Consider the following 19321-nt stretch of genomic DNA (forward strand, 5'->3'; position numbering starts at 1 on the left):
GGGGGCTGCCAGATAGGACTCAAATAAAGCCGGTGACACAGTGATGTCACTTTCGGCATGCACAGGGAGTGACATAAGCACATAAGAGAACAGAACAGAAGCCCTTTTTCGTCAGGCCAATGGAACATCCAGGCCAACACTCTGTGTCACACGGTGGCCAAAACCCAAGGGCTATCACCAGCGAGGCAAAAACTCCGGAAGTCCTCCCACTGTTGCCCCCCAACCATCAGGAATACTGAGCATCACTGCTCCAGACAGTGTGCTCCATCTACACCTTGTGGCTAATAGCCACTGATGGAGTTCTGCTCCAGATGTCTATCCAATCCCCTCTTGAAGCTGATGTCAACACATTGCCAGTGACAACACACCCCAGTGCGAGTCCCTCCGTTTCTGGCACTCTTTTCCAACCTCCCTCAATTGCCTTCCCAAACAGGCAAGAAGCTGGAAATAAACACAATGTGCCTATGTGACCCGGAACCAATGTTCCCTCTAAGCTGTGGAGTCTTGTGAGCAAAAATTCTGCTTTGTGAGCTACTGGCATTAAAGTTGTGAGCGAGCAGTTTGGTACCTGCATAAATCAGTTTGCTCTGGAGTCCTCCTTCCTGAGCTAAGACAAAAATGCGTGAGCTGGAGGCTAAAAAACTGTGAGCTAGCTCACACCAACTCAGCTTAGAGGGAACACTGCCCAAAACTGATGTGCTCTGGTTGTTGGGCAAAACTCTATGGTAGAAGCTAATTCTACCATAGAGTTCTGCCCCAAAACCAGAGCATCATCCCCCAACATCCTCCACATGCCTATGTCACTTTTGGGGTCACGTAGGCACATCACGTTTATTTTCAGTGTTCCTCTAAGCTGTGGAGGCTTGTGAGCAAACATTCTACTTTGTGAGCTGTGGGCATTAAAGTTGTGAGCGAGCGATTGGGCTACTGCATATATCAGTTTGCTCTGGAGCTACCCGAGCTAAGACAAAAATGTGTGACCCGGAGGCTAAGAAACTGTGAGCTAGCTCACACTAACTCAGCTTAGAGGGAACACTAAGTTCACCACCCCATCCCCCGCTGGCAGGTCCAAGGAACCTGGTAACCCTATATCAGCACATCACTGGTGAGCCCCCCCCAACCTGGTAAGACCCCCACTGGTTGCCAGGGGTGATCGGGCGAGGCTGCTAACGACATTTATTCTGCGATGAGCTTTCGTGAGACGGCGCTCACTCCTTCAAATACAACAGGAGAAAAGAACCCCTTTACCTAATTTTTACTGAAAATTACAGAAAGGCCCCTTTCTCTGAGATATCCAGGTGTAGAAAGAGGGTCCCCAACTTTTTGAAGTTTCAGAATTCTGACACGGCACGGTGGTACAGCAACAAAAATGGCTGCCACAAAATGGCTGCTGTGGGAGGCGGGGCCGGCCACAAAATGGCTGTCACAGCTTAAGTTCGGTCACCCAGTGTAGATCCTTGTGCTGTGGAGGCAACTGCTACCAAAACAACATTTTTTTAAAATCTGCACAGCCAAGCATATCTCCATTAGTCAACCAGAAGCCCTGTTGGGCAAAAGCCCCACCTGGTTCCCCCCGCTCCCTGAAAACACTTGGCAGGTGCCATCGTGCCCGCGGGCACCATGTTGGGGGTCCCAGGTGTAGAGTTTATTCACCTCCTCCTTTTCTCATTCTGGAAAGTTTACTGGATGGAATTTTGTTCCTCCTTATAACCCTGAGTTATCAACAGATATAGGGCTGCAGAGCAATTTCCCTCTTGTTCACATCAGCAAGGGCAGAGTTTTTTAGACTTCTCACAGCTGAATCTCACCTTTAAAAAACCAAATGTTTCTTTTTCCTTTTTTGAAAGGAGAAACCTTCCTTTCGAACACATGAAAAGGTGTATTTTGCAGAGTATGCAAGAACTATTCATCTTCTGGTGTGTCTAAATGAGTCACCGTTCTGGGCATGCCACCTGACTGCAAGGACGCAAACCGAGAGCGGTGACTCACACAGATAAGCTGTGGGCATCTTCCTTGGAAGGCAAAGGATTCTGCCGCTTCTCTGCATGAGGAATGAATAACAGGTCAGGCTTTTGGTAGAATGACCCACCTCCAGCAAAGACTCATTAGGACAGAGCAGTTCATCATGCAGAGACACAATCTCTGCGGTGAGTTAAGCCCAAACCTTTAACAGTTTGGTTAATGTAGGCCCCGGTCACATGGCAAAGTTGCTGCGGGAGAGGCACGGGAGTCCCGCGGATTTTCCAGGCGCGATCTCACCCCAACATCTGTGAAGCGCAGTGCTCCCGTTGCTCCCCGCCGAAGGGAGAACCAGGTTGGATTCCCCGCTCCTTCACATGCAGCTGCTGCTGTGGCCTTAGGTCAGTCACAAGTTCTCTCAGAGCTGTTCTCTCAGGAGCAGTTCTCTCAGAGCTCTCTCAGCCCTACCTAAGAAGAAGAAGAAGAAGAAGAGACTGGATTTATACCCTGCCCTTCACTTGGGGTCTCAGAGCGGCTTACAAACTCCTTCCCCTTCCCCTCCCCACAACAGACACCCTGTGAGGTAGGTGGGGCTGAGAGAGCTCTGACAGAAACTGCTCTTTTTCAAAGACAGCTATGCCAGAACTATGGCTTGCCCAAGGTCATATCAGCAGGTGCAAGTGGAGGAGTGGGGAATCAAACCCAGTTCTCCCAGATTAGAGTCCACACCCTTAACCACTACACCAAACTGGCTCTCCTCACAGGGTGTCTGTTGTGGGGAGAGGAAGGAGATTGTGAGCCGCTCTGAGACTCCTTTGGGAAGTGGAGGGCGGGGTATACATCTAATCTCCTCCTCCTCCTCCTCCCTCATAGAGCCTTTCTTTACCGAGAGCCCCATGACCCTTGGTGTGATACAGGAGCCTTTGGAAAAACTGGGGATTCGTTTTTTAAAATTATCATCACACGATCCATCTACACAGTACTTTACGAAGGAACAAGTGGGATAATTGACAGACCTCTGCCCTGACGAGCTTACAGTCTTTGGAAGTGAACCGAACGTCAGGAGAGCCCTGCTGGATCAGACCTGTGGCTCATCTAGCCCAGCATCCTGTTCCATGGGGTGGTGGAAAGGGCCACCACGTCACAGCTGATGTGTGGCACCCCCGTGGGGTTTTCAAGGCAAGAGACACTCCAAAGTGGCTTGCCATCTCCTGGCTCCGTTTCACCACCCTGATCTTCCTTGGAGGTCTCCCATCCAAGTTCTCACCAGGGTCGACCCTACTTAGCTTCTGAGATCTGATGAGATGGGGGGGGGCAGCTTGGGCTACCCGGGTCCAGTGTTCCCTCTAAGCTGAGTTAGCGTGAGCTAGCTCACAGTTTTTTAGCCTCCGGCTCACACATTTTTGCCTTCGCTCGGGGAGGAGGGCTCCAGAGCAAACTAATTTGTGCAGTAGTCAAATTGCTGGCTCACAACTTTAATGCCAGCGGCTCACAAAGTAGAGGTTTTGCTCACAGGACTCCACAGCTTAGAGGGAGCATTGCCCGGGCCAGGGTCCTCTTTCCTGCAGTGGCCAATTAGCTGCCCCAGAGGGCCAGCAAACAAGGCAGAGAGGCCAAGGCCTTCCCCTGACGCTGCCTCCCAGCACTGCTGTCTAGAGATGGACCGCCTTTGGATAGAGAAGCTCAATGCAGTGAGACGTCAACTATGGCAGCCTTCGCCATGGACTTTGTGGGTCACTCATTGGAAGGGGGCGTTACGGGAGCCGCCGACTTGGAGAGGTGACCTCGGTCAGAGGAAGGACGGGGGGGGGGGGTTTGCACCATCCTCCCATGGGGCCCGTTCAGTCATATGATCCTGAGGCCCCGTGTGCAGCCCTCAGGAGTTTCAGTTCCCAAGTCCCAGCCAGAAATAACTCCAAGTGAGAGCTGCTTATCCAACCCTGACCTGATATTTTTAACCAGCCTGGGGTTAAAGCGATGAAGAAATGACATGGCGGCGACCAGCTCTCTTTCTTTCTTTCTTTCTTTCTTTCTTTCTTTCTTTCTTTCTTTCTTTCTTTCTTTCTTTCTTTCTTTCTTTCTTTCTTTCTTTCTTTCTTTCTTTCTTTCTCGGCCCTGGGCTGAACAGGCAGGTGCCCCAGAGGCGGCGGAACCCTGACCCCCCCCCCCCCCCCGGTGGTTTGCCCCCGGTGGTTTGCAAAACAGAGGGATCTTCTTCGCTCTGAAGCAGAGTGGGACGGCGGCGGCTTCTTTCTGAAAAACGATGGAGTCGTGGTAACAAAGACAGAACTCGACTGAGTCACCTGAAAGGACATTGCACAGCAAACACCGCCGTTGGCTGCCTTGTCAGTGGTGCTGCCAACCTCCAGGTGGGCTACAAACACACAGGGAACACGGCAAAGTCAGACAAAGATAAAGAAGAGACGAAGAAGAAAGGATAGGATTTGTATCCTGCCCTTCACTACCCCAAGGTGTCTCAGAGCGGCTTACAAACTCCTTTCCCTTCCCCTCCCCACAACAGACACCCTGTAAGGTGGGTGGGGCTGAGAGAGCTCTGACAGAAACGGCTCTTTTTCAAGGACAGCTCTTGTCAGAACTACGGCTTGCCCAAGGTCATCCAGCCAGGTGCAAGTGGAGGAGTGGGGAATCAAACCCGATTCTCCCAGATTAGAGTCCGCGCACTTAACCGCTACACCAAACTGGCTGTGTAATAAAACCCTGTGATAGAACAAAACACACTTCTGCTAATATGTACTTGTATCTTCATATATTGATTTACTTGCAATAAAGACTCTAGTATATCTTATACACATACAAAAACCTGAAGTACATTGTATCTACTAATAGAAAAGTCCATAGCTACAAAGACCTATTCCAACGCTGACTATCTTGCTCCTGAGCCTTCTGTACTCAGGGGAGGGCAGTTTATAAATTTAATGTATCAATAAAAATAAATAGAATCATTCTGGGTGAAGTCAGATTAGTGACCCTACCCGGAGTGCCCCCCATCTAATGGGGGGAGGGAAGGAGCATCTTTCCTGTCCACAAGGAAGGCTGGTGGGGCAGGAAATGTGGGTTTGCCTCTCTGGGTCTCACTGCTTGTCTTTAACTATGGGAACTTTCACCACATGTAAAAAAAAAGAAGAATGGTAAATTTATACCACAGCCTGTCTTCAATGTCTACGACTGTCTCCCGCATTTCCCTTTTGCTTTTTTTGCATCAAGGGGCCATATGGGGTGTTATTTCTTGTTTGCAGGCTATTATTGGGCCTCCCAGAACCTACCTGTCTTTTTTAGAACGCTGCATTGTGCAGGGAGCCGCACACGTCGCAGCTGGCCGCCTCCTTTGTCACAGCAGCGACAGGAAGAACACCTGCCGGATCCACAGTTCACGAGTGTTCCCATCAAAGGCCCCAGAAAGAGGCAGCCAGCCCTGACACTGCGGTTTCTCAGCATTTGACTAGAACTTTCCTCTGCTCAGAAAAGGCAGGAGAGGAGAACCCAGCAGACAGCTAGAGAAGAGCCGGCCGGGATCCAGGCAACTGGGAACCTGGCGTGGTTGGGGTTTTTGTTGCTGTTCACAGTAGCCTCCCTGAAAGACTCCTGAACTATCCTGTTGGGATCTCTGTAGGACTTTAAAGCCGTGTTCAGATTGAGTGGGAACACTGCCCGAGTTTTTGTCTCGAACAACCAAGCTTATGTCCTAGGGTTGCCAGTCTCCAGGTGGGGAAACACAGAAAACACTGTGTTGAAATAATAAACACAATATTCACATGTACTTATAGCTAACTATGGTCCCGTTCACACTGGCCGATTTGAGCCGGGAGCGGGACAGTTCGGGGCCGGATCAAACCGGCGCGATCACACCACAACATCTGGGAAGCGTCTTGCTTCCGTGGCCGAACTGTCCCTTCCCCGCAGAAATCCGCCGCAAACTGAACCACCTACTTAGGTGGTTCAAATGGACGCGGCGCAGCAACGGGGCGTTTGATCGCCGGCGCGTCTTTGCGCCGGCACAACCCCGGCCCGGATCCGAACTGCGCATGCTCCGACATGCGCAGTTCGGCCGGCTAGGCGTCTGACGTGTGTTTTCTCCCCGGCGTTTGATCGCGCCGGGGAGAAAAGGCGCTGCGGCCAGGGGATCCGTGGGATCCCGCCGCGGCGCCTCAACGTTGGCGCAGCTTTTAAAAGCCGCGCCTTAAGAGGCTTTTCCCCTGCCGTGTGGCAGGGGCCTATATTTGCTTTTTATACACAACATCAACTCTAGTGTATTGCAAACACTTTCACACGACAACATCACATTTCAAACACTTTCAAACTAAGCTATATAACATGAAGAGTCCAACTGTCTTCTTCCTGATGGAGGATAGATACCAATGTACAGTTATTTGCACCGAACAATGCAGCAACCTTTTGTACATTTCCCAAGTGATGATCCATCAGGTAGAGCTAACAGGCCACTTGTATTTCTCACTGTGATGATTCAGCTTAGCCAGCAAGCCTAGTAGATGTAGTTTCCCATGAGGTGATTCAGCTAGCAAGCCAGCCTAGCAACACGCCTCCCGGGCATAACCTGCGTGTTTCGAACAAATCTTCTTCAGGCATAAATTTTTCTGGAACCACAGCTCTTGAATTTACCCATGCATAAGTCAAACAATGTAAACATGGCTGTTCTGGTTCTCAAGTGGGGCCTGGAGATCTTCAGGTGGGGCCTGGAGATCTCCCGCTTTTCAACTGACCTCCAGATGACAGAGATCAGCTCCCTGGGAGAAAATGGCTGCTTTGGAGGGTGGGCTCTGTGGCATGGCGCCATGCTGAGGCCCCTCCCCTCCCCAAACCCCGCCCTCTCGTGGCTCCACCCCCCAAAGTCTCCAGGTTTTTCCCAACTGAGACCTGGCAACCCTAAATTGTGTCCTGTTCTGGTCACTGTCTCTCCAAAAGGCCATTGCAGGGCTGGAAAAAGTACAGAGGAGGGAAACTGAGATGATGAAGGTTCCCTTCCTTCCCTGTGAGGAAACGCTAAAGAATCTGGGTCTTTTCCCATTTAGAAAAGAGATTACTTGGGGGGGGGGACGACATGATAGACGTTTACAAAATTATGCATCGGGTGGAGAGAGATGACCAAGAGACATTGTTCTCCCTCTCTCAAACTGCTGGAGCTTAAGGGCATCCAGTGACGCTGATGGACCGTAGGTTCAGGATGATTAAAATGTGGAATTCGTTGCCAGAAGATGTGGTGATGGCCACAGGAATAAGCAGCTTTAAAAGGGGGTCTAGATAGATTTGTGGAGGATAAGTCAATCAATGGCTACTAGCCAGGGTGATTGAGGGGGACCTCCACATTCAGAGGCAGTCAACCTCTGAATCCCAGAGCCAGGAGCAGTGTTCCCTCTAAGCTGAGTTAGTGTGAGCGAGCTCACAGTTTTTTAGCCTCCGGCTCACACATTTTTGTCTTCGCACAGGGAGGAGGGCTCCAGAGCAAACTAATTTATGCAGCAGCCAAATGGCTCGCTCACAACTTTAATGCCAGGAGCTCATGAAGTAGAATTTTTGCTCACGAGACTCCACAGCTTAGAGGGAGCCTTGGCCAGGAGGCAGCATCAGAAGAAGGCCTCCGCCTCTAGGCCCTGTTGTTGGCCCTACAGAAGAACTGGTTGGCCACCGGGTGAGACAGGAGGCTGGACTAGATGGATTATTGGTCTGATCCAGCAGGGCTCTTCTTATGTTCCTATCAGGGGAAGGCCTCGGCCTCTATGCCCTGTTGTTGGCCCTCCAGAGAAACTGGTTGGCCACTGTATGAGACAGGATGCTGGACTAGATGGACCCTCAGGGCTGGCTTACTCACTAGGCGAACTAGGTGGTTGCCTAGAGCAGGACGGCCCTTAGGGGCGCCAAACTGAACCTGGCCCCATACTCTGGGAGTTTATTGATTATTTGTGTTTTTCATTCTTCCTAAAATGCGTTGATTTTTTAAAATTGGTGGGTGCAACGGGGGGGGGGGGGGTGGGTGCAACGGGGGGGGGGGGCGCCAGAAGGGATCCTCGCCTAGGGTGCAAAATAAGCTGGACCCTTGATCTGATCCAGCAGGGCTCTTCCTATGTTCTTATGCACTGCAGAGAAGCAAAGGGGGTATGACAGAGGTACTGTTTCCCGTGCGCTGCACGCTCATTGCCGCTATCAGCCATGATCACAGTGTGGCAGTGTTAAAAAACTCTGCAAAGACCTCCCAGGTCCGCCTTGCCAGTGGGAAAGCGTAGGACACCGCAGAGACAGAAGCCTCTCACCAGTCACCTCTTGCTCTTTGAAAAACTGTTCTCCATTTTCAGCCTTAGGGGCCAGCAAGCACAGGTGTAGCTGGGGCACGTTGCGTGGCAGTTCTGGACATCGCCTTATCCAGAGGGGATTGTTATTCTGGCTACAAGGGCACGGGCACTTCTGTCGGAAGAGAACTTCTGCCATCCCACCGTTTGTCCCAAAAGCACCCTACCATGAACAAAACTTAAATTCAAGTTCTCAGTCCTCACTTGGCATTTATTACTGCTACATCTCTCTGCACCACAGGCATTTGCAATAGTTTCTCTCTTGTGTTCCTTTTCCACCCTTTCGTGCCCTCCCCCCCCCAACATACATTCCGCACTGCACCTTTTGCTTGTAGGCAGATGATAGTTTTTTAAGTGGGTTGGAAGTGGAACAAAAAAGGTCATTGTTTCCTGTCAAGTTGAGGGTTGTGGCTCAGTGGAAGAGCCTCTGCTTGGCATGCGGAACGTCCCCGGTTCAATTCCTGGCATTTCCAGTTAAAAGGCCCAGACAGTAGGTGACGTGAAAGACCTCAGCCCGGAGACCCTGGAGAGCTGCTGCCAGTCTGAGTAGGCAATGCTGACCTATTTTGTCTTTAAAAATTTTTTATTTTCTAATCTACAAAACTACAGGGTCAGGGTAGTGGAAGAACCTAAAATAAGAGTAACAAGGATCCATAATACAGAAATATAAAGTTATGTAATCTCTGTTTACATAGTAATAGAACGTGAAGGTTACTAATGCAAAAATGTCAAGCAAGCAGTCACAATCTTTTAAACTAAAGTGTAAATATCATAGAATTGAAGTTCTGGGTTAAAATAAGCAACAGGCTATCAGAGGTCCTGTTCACACTAGGCGATTTGGGCCGGGAGCGGGACAGTTCGGGGGCGGAGCAAACCGGCGCGATCACACCACAACATCTGGGAAGTGTCGTGTTTCTGTCCCCGAACTGGCCCTTCCCCGCGAAAATCCGCCCCAACTTGAAACCACCTACCTTGGTGGTTCATTGGAAAGCTGCGCGGCAAGCCGGGCCGTTTGATCGCCGGCGCGTCCTTGCGCCGGCTCATCCCCGGCGCCTAGCCGAACTGCGCATGCTCGGACATGCGCAGTTCGGCAGGTTCCCCGTCAGGGCCGTGTTTTCTCCCCTGCGTCTGATCGTGCCGGGGAGAAAAGGCGGCGCGGCTTTTAAAAGCCACGCTTTTTGGCGGCTTTTCCCCTGCCGTGTGGCAGGGGCCTACGTTAAGCTATTTTGCGATTTCCTTTCCTCTTATCAAAGTCCAAATTAATTTTTAGTTCTGCTTCAGAATTAGAGAGTTTTGCCAGACTCTTTGAGATGATATCGCAGCCTTCCCCATCTTTCTCTTCTTCTTCTTCTTCTTCTTCTTCTTCTTCTTCTTCTTCTTCTTCTTCTTCTTCTTCTTCTTCTTCTTCTTCTTCTTCTTCTTCTTCTTCTTCTTCTTCTTCTTTTTCTCCTCCTCCTCCTCCTCCTCCTCCTCCTTCTCCTTCTTTGTTCTCCACTTTCTTAGGTCCATCTTCCGCTTTCTGTTGTTGCTTCAGGAACATCCGCTTTATTTCTTTCTCGCTGAAGTTTCTTTGAGTTCCTTTTGCGACGTATCCCGCTTGACGTTAAGGTTGGTCATCTGGTCCAGTAGAGGACGCAAAGCTACAGCAGTCAGTTTGGGAAAGTCTGTGGTTACTTCGGGTCTGGTGACCGGCGATGCTGTGTTGGCAGTTCGTATTATAAGTTTTGCTTTCAACGCCATTTTTTCTCTCGCTGCATCATTGTTTATATAAGAGGAAAGTTTAAAAGTTCTCCGTAAGTCTGGAATCTATCGCTTTCTTGCTAGTCCGCCGCACACTTCATCGCAATCCGCTTCTTTCGAGCCGCCCTTTCAGCCTCCCGCTTTAAACTCAGTCATTTTGGGATCAGGCATTCCCCTCCCCCTTCTGCTTGTTTGGGGTTTTGGGGTGGCTTTACTAGTAATGATTTATCGATAGTTTGCTGGATCTTGTCTTCACTCACGTTTGTACTTGTGTTTGCTTGGTATGTAGAGAGGATTGTTTCTCGGGATCCTTATACACTCTGTCCGGTGTGCGCCTCTTGGTGCCATGCTGGCTCCGTGCTGCGGGGGCCTATCGGGGCAAAAAGGTGCCTCAATCCTTTGGCTTCCACCTTGGGAGAGGCACTGTCAGCAAGCTGCCAAAAGGTTTTTTTTTCCTCTTCTATGTATGCGCTTGCCTGCTTTCACTTTCCCATGTATGCCTGTTGATGCGCTTAATCGCCTAGCTGCAGGAACGTCCGTATCTCTTAAGGCCACAGGTGGTTGCTGCTGAATAGTTGCTTGGGTGATCTCATGGTACACTCCGTGAGAAGCAAAGATGTTATGATTATCTAGAAGCATTGCTTCCCAGGCCCAAAGGCGTGCGCGGGAAGCCCCGCAATTGGGTCTCTGCTTTTTGAATGTACTATAATCCATTGTGCTCAATGCTTACCCCTCATTCTGAACAGTGATCCTGTTTATGCACCTATAGCTTCAAATAAAGTAAAACCTTTTCTGCAAGTGTGTACTTCATTGATGCTGTGGGAGTCTGACAGGCACCTCTCATGCCCCAGGCTGAGACCCCCCTACAAGGGGTCTGGGCCCCCCAATATCGACTCGGACCCCCCCCATTGGCACGTTTGCGGGGCGCTCACATCAGAGCTGTGATGGAGCACACCCACTCTGTGAGTCTCCGAAACCGGAAGTCTGGCAATACTGACCTTGCTGGACCAGTACAAGGCAGCTTCATCCGTTCAATAATTTCATGCGCCCCTGGTCAGACCAATCTTGCAGGTGTCCCCACCAGGGGAATAAAGTTGCTACGCTACTGCCTTCAACATGACAGTAAAAAATGCCACAATGTCTGAATTGAAGGCTGCAGGAAATGCACCTGAACTCAGATCATAAAGGTCCATTTGGCTGTCATTGCTGGCAGATAGGGTTGGCATGTTGTTCTTTTCCTGGTGCTTCCAAAAGAAAACAAAAGCCCACGAAACTTGTTTGACCAGAAACTGCAGGGGGAACGGAAGAAACAAGCATTCTCTACTACCCACAACAGAGTTGGCAGGGCTGGGCTTAGGGTTGCCAGGTCCCCCCTGGCCACCGGTGGGGAATGGGGTAGCCAGCAGTGTTCCCTCTAAGCTGACTTAGTGTGAGCTAGCTCACAGTTTTTTAGCCTCCGGCTCACACGTTTTTGCCTTAGCTCAGGAAGGATGGCTCCAGATCAAGCTAATTTATGCAGTAGCCGAATCGCTCACTCACAACTTTCATGCCGGTAGTTCAGAAAGTAGAATTTTTGCTCACAGGACTCCACAGCTTAGAGGGAGCATTGGTTGCCAAATCCAGGTTGGGAAACTCCTAGAGCTGAGAGCCATTTTGGTGTAGTGGTCAAGTGTGCTGACTCTAATCTGGGAGAACCGGGTTTGATTCCCCACTTTTCCACTTGCAGATGCCGGATGACCTTGGGCAAGCCGTAGTTCTGTCAGAGCCATTCTGAAAGAGCAGTTCTGGAGCTCTCTCAGCCCCACCTACCTCACAGGCAATGTTCCCTCTAAGCTGAGTTAGTGTGAGCTAGCTCACAGTTTTTTAGCCTCCAGCTATCACATTGTTTTTCTTAGCTCAGGAAGGAGGGCTCCAGAGCAAACTAATTTATGCAGCAGCCAAATCGCTCGCTCACAACTTTAATGCCAGTAGCTCACAAAGTAGAATTTTTGCTCACAAGCAGGGGTCATTTCCTGCGGGAGCGCACAGGAGCAGAGCTCCGGCAGTAAGGAGCCCAGGGGGCAGGCACCTGCAACAAGCCCCACCCCCTGCTCCCAGCAGCCCTCAGTTGGGCCACGAGGAGGAAAAAGCAGCCAGCTAAGTTGCAGAGCCCCCCAATAGCTAGCAATCCAAAACAGTCCAGTAGAGCCTGAGCGGTGGGCTTTGCCTTCTGACACACTTCCGGTGATGTCAGGGGGTGAGGCATATGCAAATATGTTATGCTAATGAGTTCCTGCACCTCTTTTTCTACGAAATGACCCCTGCTCACAAGACTCCACAGCTTAGAGGGAGCATTGCTGACAGGGTGTCTGTTGTGGGGAGGGGAAGGGAAAGGAGTTATTGTCTGCTTCTATATTTGAAATTTTTTATTTTATTTTTATTTATTAATTCAATTTATACCCCGCCCTCCCCGCACATGCGGGCTCAGGGCGGCTTACAGGAGGCACAAGCCATTATAAAAACATATGTAAAACCATTTTAAATCAGTACAATACAATAACATTATAATTAACAAAATATGTAATACATTTGGTAATACATCTGATTCTACCCGTTGTACGTAACAACTCATAATATTTGACAAACCTGATGAATTTCTATTTCCCCCCTACCCTTTCTTCCCTTCCGTATCCTACCTTTTTTTGGGGGGGGAGAAAATAATAATAATTAAAAAAATCTTTCAAAAAAAGAGAAGCCTTGCTGGGCAAAAGCCCTCCCTGTTCCCACCCACTTCCTAAAAATACTTGGCGGGCATCAGAAAAGGTGTGTCAGTGAGCCCCGTGGTACCCGTGGGCCCCATGTTGGGGGACCCCTGTTCTACAGGCTGAGCTTGAGTATGCAAAGGAATCCACACACTCCTCTTTGAAAGCAACAGTGTGAGTAGACAGATGCACGGAGGAGAGGTCCCTCAGTGGCTACTAGCCATGGTGACTAAAGGGAACCTCCACATCCAGACGCAGTCGGCCTCTGAATATCTGCACTAGGAGGCAACATTGGGGGAGGCCTTGTCCCACTTGTTGGCTCCCCGGGACAACTGATTGGGAAACAGGGTGCTGAACTAGGTGCACCACCTGTCTGATCGAGCAGGCCGCTTTGTCCGTTCGTATGAGGTCTCTTTGAAACGGTGGTCTCTCTTAGGTCCAAGATCCCAAGACCACTTGAATCTTGAATCTTATGAGTCCCGACACTGTCTCCGACCGTTCTCTTCAAAACCATGTTTATTTATTTATTTTATTTTATTTATCATTCGACTTCTATACCGCTCTGACCCCCTGAGGGGTCTCTGAGCGGTTTACAATTATTTATAGTTACCTAACTTGGGCCACAGAGTTGAGGGGGGTGACATCCCTATCAACACCCAGGCAGCAAGGCTCCGATTTTTATTTTTATTTTGCGACATCTCTTTGGTTCCCGGCGTTCTGCTGGCCCCTGGAGCGGATCTTCCTCTGATGATGTTCCTCTGGTGGGCCCGCCTTTCCGGTCCACAGCCCTGCGGCAGTCACAGCTTCCGGCTCCGTCCTTTTTGCAGGCTCCGCTGCGCCGCCGCATTGCCACGCCTTCCGGACTCCGCCGTCGCCCAGGCTCCACCATTCAGTGTTAGGCTCACAGGATTCACCAGGTCGCCGTTGCCGCCATTGTTGTTGCCACCGTCGTTCGTGGTCACCGCCGCCGCTGCTCTTGCTGCACACCCCCACCAAGGGGGAGGGTGCCCCCTTCCACCTAGGGGCAGGTACCCAATTTATCTACTTGCATTATGCTTTCGCGCCGCTGGGTGGGCGGGAGCTGGGACTAGGGCCGGGAGCTCACTCCGGCCATGGTGGGTCTCGAACAGCCATAGTGGCTGTTCAAAGTTGTTACAGCATGTTCTCTCTCTGGCCTTGGATCCCCAGACCACTGTCTGCAAAGAAAGGAAGACAGACGAAAGAAAGCAAGAAAGCACTTGCCTTTCACAGAAGAAGAAAGCAAGAAAGAAACTGCCTGCTGGAAGATGCAGAGTTTATGTTTTTGCTTCAATCCCCACCCCCACCCGGTGCTAGGAAAATATTTTTTTTTAAGGGCTGTGAAAACCTCTCTAAAGGATTTTCAACACAGCCAGTCGGTCTTCAACTTCTCACCTTTGCAGTAGTTGTTAGTTTGCTCACCCAAGGTGGGAAAGGCTGTGTGGGTGGGGTGGTTTAAGCTCTAAAGCAGGGCTTGGCAGATGGGCAGGAAAGAGAGGAGGAAGAGAGAAGTGGGTTGTGGGGCCAATTTTCAGGGATGACCCATGGATTCCACTGCTGAACTACTCTTACTACAGAATAAGTTTGAGTCCAGGGGCACCTGGAAGTAAGGTACGCATGTCAGTGATGAGGAGGGGCAAAGCTCTGGTTTTTGGGCAAAACTCTAAAGTTAATTCTACCATGAGCATCACCCCCCCCCCCAAGACCCCAGCATGCCCGCCACCAAACTCATGATCTAGTGTTGCCAACCTCCAGGTGGTGCCTGGAGATCCCCCAGAATTACAACTGCACAGAGATGAGAAAACGCCTGCTTTGGAGGGCGGACTCGATGCCATTATGGCCTGAAGAAGTCCTTCCCCTACTTAAATCCCAGCCTCCCTGGGATTCAACCCTCAAATCGCCAGGCATTTGCCAGCACGGAGCTGGCACGGAGCTGGCAAACCTATGTGGAAGCTCCAGTTTGGTACTCAAAGGACTACAAAATGGTGGATAGCGTCAAGAAAGAGATTGTTGTCTCCAGGGGTCATTTCCTGCAGGAGCGCACAGGAGCGGAGCTCTGGCAGTAAAGGACCCAGGGGGCGGGCACATGCAACAAGCCCCACCCCTGTTCCTTCTCTCCCTCTTTCTTTCCCTGTTTCCCTCCTTCTTTCCTTCTATTTCTTTCTTTCTCTTTCTTTCTTTTCCACCTTTTTTCCTTCTTTCGTTCCCTCCTTCTCTCTCTCTCTCTCTCTCTCTCTCTCTCTCTCTCTCTCTCTCTGTCTGTCTGTCTGTTTGTCTGTCTGACTGTCTCTCTTTTTCTTTCTCTCTCTCTCTTTCTTTCTTTCTGCACAGATGTGTGTGAGGGCAGATCTGTGCATCCCCCTCCCAGCTAGCAATCCAAAACAGTCCAGTGGGACCTTTAAGACCAAGTTTTATTCAGGTACAAGCTTTCCCTCCTCTGCCAGGACAGATCTGCACGTTCCCCCAGTAGCTAGCAATCCAAAACAGTCCAGTGGAGCCTGAGCGGTGGGTGTTGCCTTCTGACACACTTCCGGTGATGTCAGGGGGTGTGGCATATGCAAATAAGTTATGCTAATGAGCTCCTGCGCCTCTTTTTCTACTAAATGACCCCTGGTTGTCTCCCTCTTGTGTTATAATGCAGGGGTCACCCAATGAAACTGATGGGCAACAGATTCAACAGGAAGCGCTTCCTTTTGCCAGTAGATGGACGAATGGAAGTATTTGACAGACGATAGTTAATTCCAGGAGGTCGGCCATGTTGGTCTGAAGCAGTAGAACAAATTTAGAGCCCAGTGGCGCCTTTAAGACCAACAAGGGTTTATTCAAGGTATGAGCTTTCGTGTGCATGCACACGAAAGCTCATACCTTGAATAAACCCTTGTTGGTCTTAAAGGTGCCACTGAGCTCTAAATAGATAGTTAACTTATGCATTGCTTGTCATGAGGTTATGTTGATGGTGTTGTTGTAACTCAAGGTCAGGTAGCTCTTTCTTTAATCAGTGATTTCAGTTTTATTAGAACAGAACACAACAACAAGAACCACCCCAACGTATATACTGGCTGAAAACCGCACCCCTAGAACAGTAAGGTCCAATCATAAGTGAGTGCTTAGGACCAATAGGGCCTGTTCCCGCCGAAAGTCATAGTCTTCCCTGATTGGTCCATTGCACAACGGCAGCCAATCAGACTGTTGATTTCAGGATACTGAGAGTCTATGGAGCTTGTGACTGAAGCTCAGGCTCATTCTACAATTTAGGCGATCCATGGTCCCAGTCACATGAGCAGGATACCGCGCCACAGAGGGGAGGCGAAGTAGAGCCGGAGCAAAAAGAACCGTGGGAGCGCAATCCGACGCACCCTTGGGGCGCCGTGCTCCGGCCTTCGGCAGGCAATTATACGTAGTGAGGCAAAACGGACGTTGCGCGTTTGTGTGCATGCGTGGGACGGGGAACGGCGCTGGCTGCGACGGGCTACCAGCGCTTCCCCGATCAGATGCCTGGAGTTGCCGTGCATCCTCCAGAAGGTAGTGCTCTTTGGGTAGTACCTTTTTAATGCACGTTTACAGGCCAAAGGGGCGGATCGGGGACGGATAGATCAGTTGCTACTACAAACTCCCTCCATTCTGTCCTTGTAGGGTCGTCAACTTCCCCGTTGTTGGAATTGCAAGTTGCTTACACTTCAGTCATTACAGAGTTAAATGTTGTTTGTTAGGAAACAGGATGTTACGCTACATAATGTATTCAACGGCGGGAAAGTTTGTGGGAGTTGAAGATGAACCTAATTGATCCAAAGCATGACTGAAATGTTAGAACTTGGGAAAGGGGTGTTGGAATTGCAAGTTGCTTACACTTCAGTCATTACAGAGTTAAACGTTGTTTGTTAGGAACATTACATAATGTATTCAACAGCAGGAAAGTTTGTGAGAGTTGTTTATCCTAATGAAGTGACCTGTAACCTTTGTATTGGTCAACTAACATCTTGTTTGTAGGAATGCTTTGATCTAGCATTAATGTATTCACAAGGTTTATGGTCCTTTGTGTGAACCAAAGCAGTAGTTCTCTTCTAGAAGCCAAGACAGATAGAAATATGTAGCTGTTAGCATATATTACTGAGAGTAACTGTAAGCATGTAACCTTTTATTTTATTTCTCTTATCCAAAGTACCATACCCATGTTTTATTTTGTTTTCATAGTAAAGATATTTTTCTTTTACTAAGTGTGGCTCTTGTGTTTGCAATGCAACCATCGACCCTGAATCAAAGAACCCCAACACCCGTGGACCCTGGAGATCTCTCAGGGATCACAACAGCTCTACAGACAATGGGGATCAGTTCCTCTGAAGGAAATGGCTGCTTTGGAGGGAGGAGTCTATGGCCATATACCCAGCTGTAGTCTCTCCCCGCCCCAGATTCCGCTTTACCCAGGCTCGACCCCCATAATCTCCAGGAATTTCCCAGTCCAGAGGTGGCAACCCAATATCCCAGGCACCTTTTTCTTTGTGTTTGAGATTTTCCTCCATATATTGCATCAAAGGAAGTAAAGAAGTCTCCGGTCAACCCGGAACAAAGGGTGGAGATTGAGGGGCGGCAAGGGACCATACCTAACTAGGGGTGCGGTCTGATGCGCCGGATAAAAGGGGGGGGGGGAGAGAGGCTATTTCCTCCGGAGGAATTTGACCCGGCAATTGCATGATCGCACCTCCCTTTGAAGCTGTGGGTGCAGTCCGTCAGTGTGTGATCAGACACAGCTGCGGGTGAGTCTTTTTTGTGTGTGCCGGTTGTTTCCCGTGCACTTAAATGAGGAATCGATGAATCGCACCTCCGCACGGAGGGCTCCCTATGGAGTTTGCGATGCTGCGCATACTGTGAAGGGGGGGGGAACAACAGCACAGAGTTGGGGTGGCCTGATCAGAACCATCCCGATGGCATGAGAGCACGTTGGAGTGATCAGACACGGGAAAGTCCACCCGTGGTCCGTCGCAACCAGTTTACTACCGGATTTCCCCCGGTGTCTTTTAACGCCACTTCTGCGGTGGAGCAGAACGCTGTTGCCCTTTAAATCTGCCCGGCATTTACACCTATGTCGGGTCTGATTGTGCATATGATCGCAGCCTCAGCCGACATTCAGATCACTACAGATCCCAAATTTATTTATTTATTTATTTAGATTTATACCCCGCCCTCCCCGCAAGCGGGCTCAGGGCGGCTTCCACTAAAAACATAAATTACATTAAAATACAAGATATACAACATACCATAAAACGTTAATACATAAATACAAAGTGCAAGGTGCAGGCGGCAAATTATAATTCCTCATGATGGTAAGTTGCAGGAAACAATTGCCGTTGCGCTGATGTCAACAGATGATTTCTGCCATTAATCCATATAGTTGTTGAATCTACCGGCCGTATATAGTTGTAACAATGGGCCTCTAAGAGCGGCCCTCTGGTCAGTGGGACTTTGGCTACAACAGTTGCTAGCAGGGGCAGATCAACTATGAAACTAATGAAGCTGAAACTTCAGGGCCCCTAATCCTGGAGGGGCCCTGAAGCAACTTTTATTTTAACGAGTTAATTTTTCAACAAAATCGATGGAGTTTTTTAAAAAAGTCTTTGTTATTAAAATAAGGCTATTTTAGTGACAGAATCATAAACCAATGGGTTGAAGTACAAATGAATAAATAATACCACCTCCTGAATACAAATTTGCCTCCTGCCCTCTCACTGAGAGCCAGTTTGGTGTAGTGGTTAAGTGCACAGACTCTAAACTGGGGGAACCGGGTTTGATTCCCCACTCCTCCACTTGCAGCTGCTGGATGACCTTGGGCAAGCCATAGTTCTGTCAGAGCTGTCCTTGAAAAAGAGCTGTTTCTCTCAGAGCTCTCTCATCCCCACCTACCCCACAGGGTGTCTGTTGTGGGGAGGGGAAGGGAAAGGAGTTTGTAAGCCACTCTGAGACTCCTTTGGGTAGTGAAGGGCGGGGTATAAATCCAATCTCTTCTTCTCTTCTTCTTTTTCCTCAAGCAGGTGTCTATAGAGGCAAGTGCATTTTCTAAATAAATATATACATCCTGCCCTACATTCTGCATTTTCAGTGGACTACTTTCCACTGAAGACTGACTTTCAAGCAGAGCGGTCTAGACCAATGCTCCCTCTAAGCCGTAGAGTCCTGTGAGCAAAAATTCTACTTTCTGAGCTACTGGCATTAAAGTTGTGAGCAGGTGATTTGGTTACAGCATAAATTAGTTTGCTCTGGAGCCCTCCTTCCTGAGCGAAGGCAAAAACGTGAGCTGGAGGCTAAAAAACTGTGAGGTGACTCACACTAACTGAGCTTAGAGGGAACACTGGTTCAGACCTTTGAGAAGGCACAGGGAGGAAATAACGTCTGTTATTGAGCATCCTAAGATGCAATTGCTGTTTTGGGGTGGCAATCTACGCAAGTCGGGTGGTGGGAAAATGTGTATTCCATGCAGATATTAAAGAGTTGGTGCCTAGTGAAATCAATCCCTGGCAGAGGTACCCGCTTCTCAGTCTACTGCATCCTTCC

This window comes from Gekko japonicus, unplaced genomic scaffold (assembly GCF_001447785.1).
Source record: "Gekko japonicus isolate JY-2015 unplaced genomic scaffold, Gekko_japonicus_V1.1 scaffold875, whole genome shotgun sequence".
Classification (NCBI taxonomy): domain Eukaryota; kingdom Metazoa; phylum Chordata; class Lepidosauria; order Squamata; family Gekkonidae; genus Gekko; species Gekko japonicus.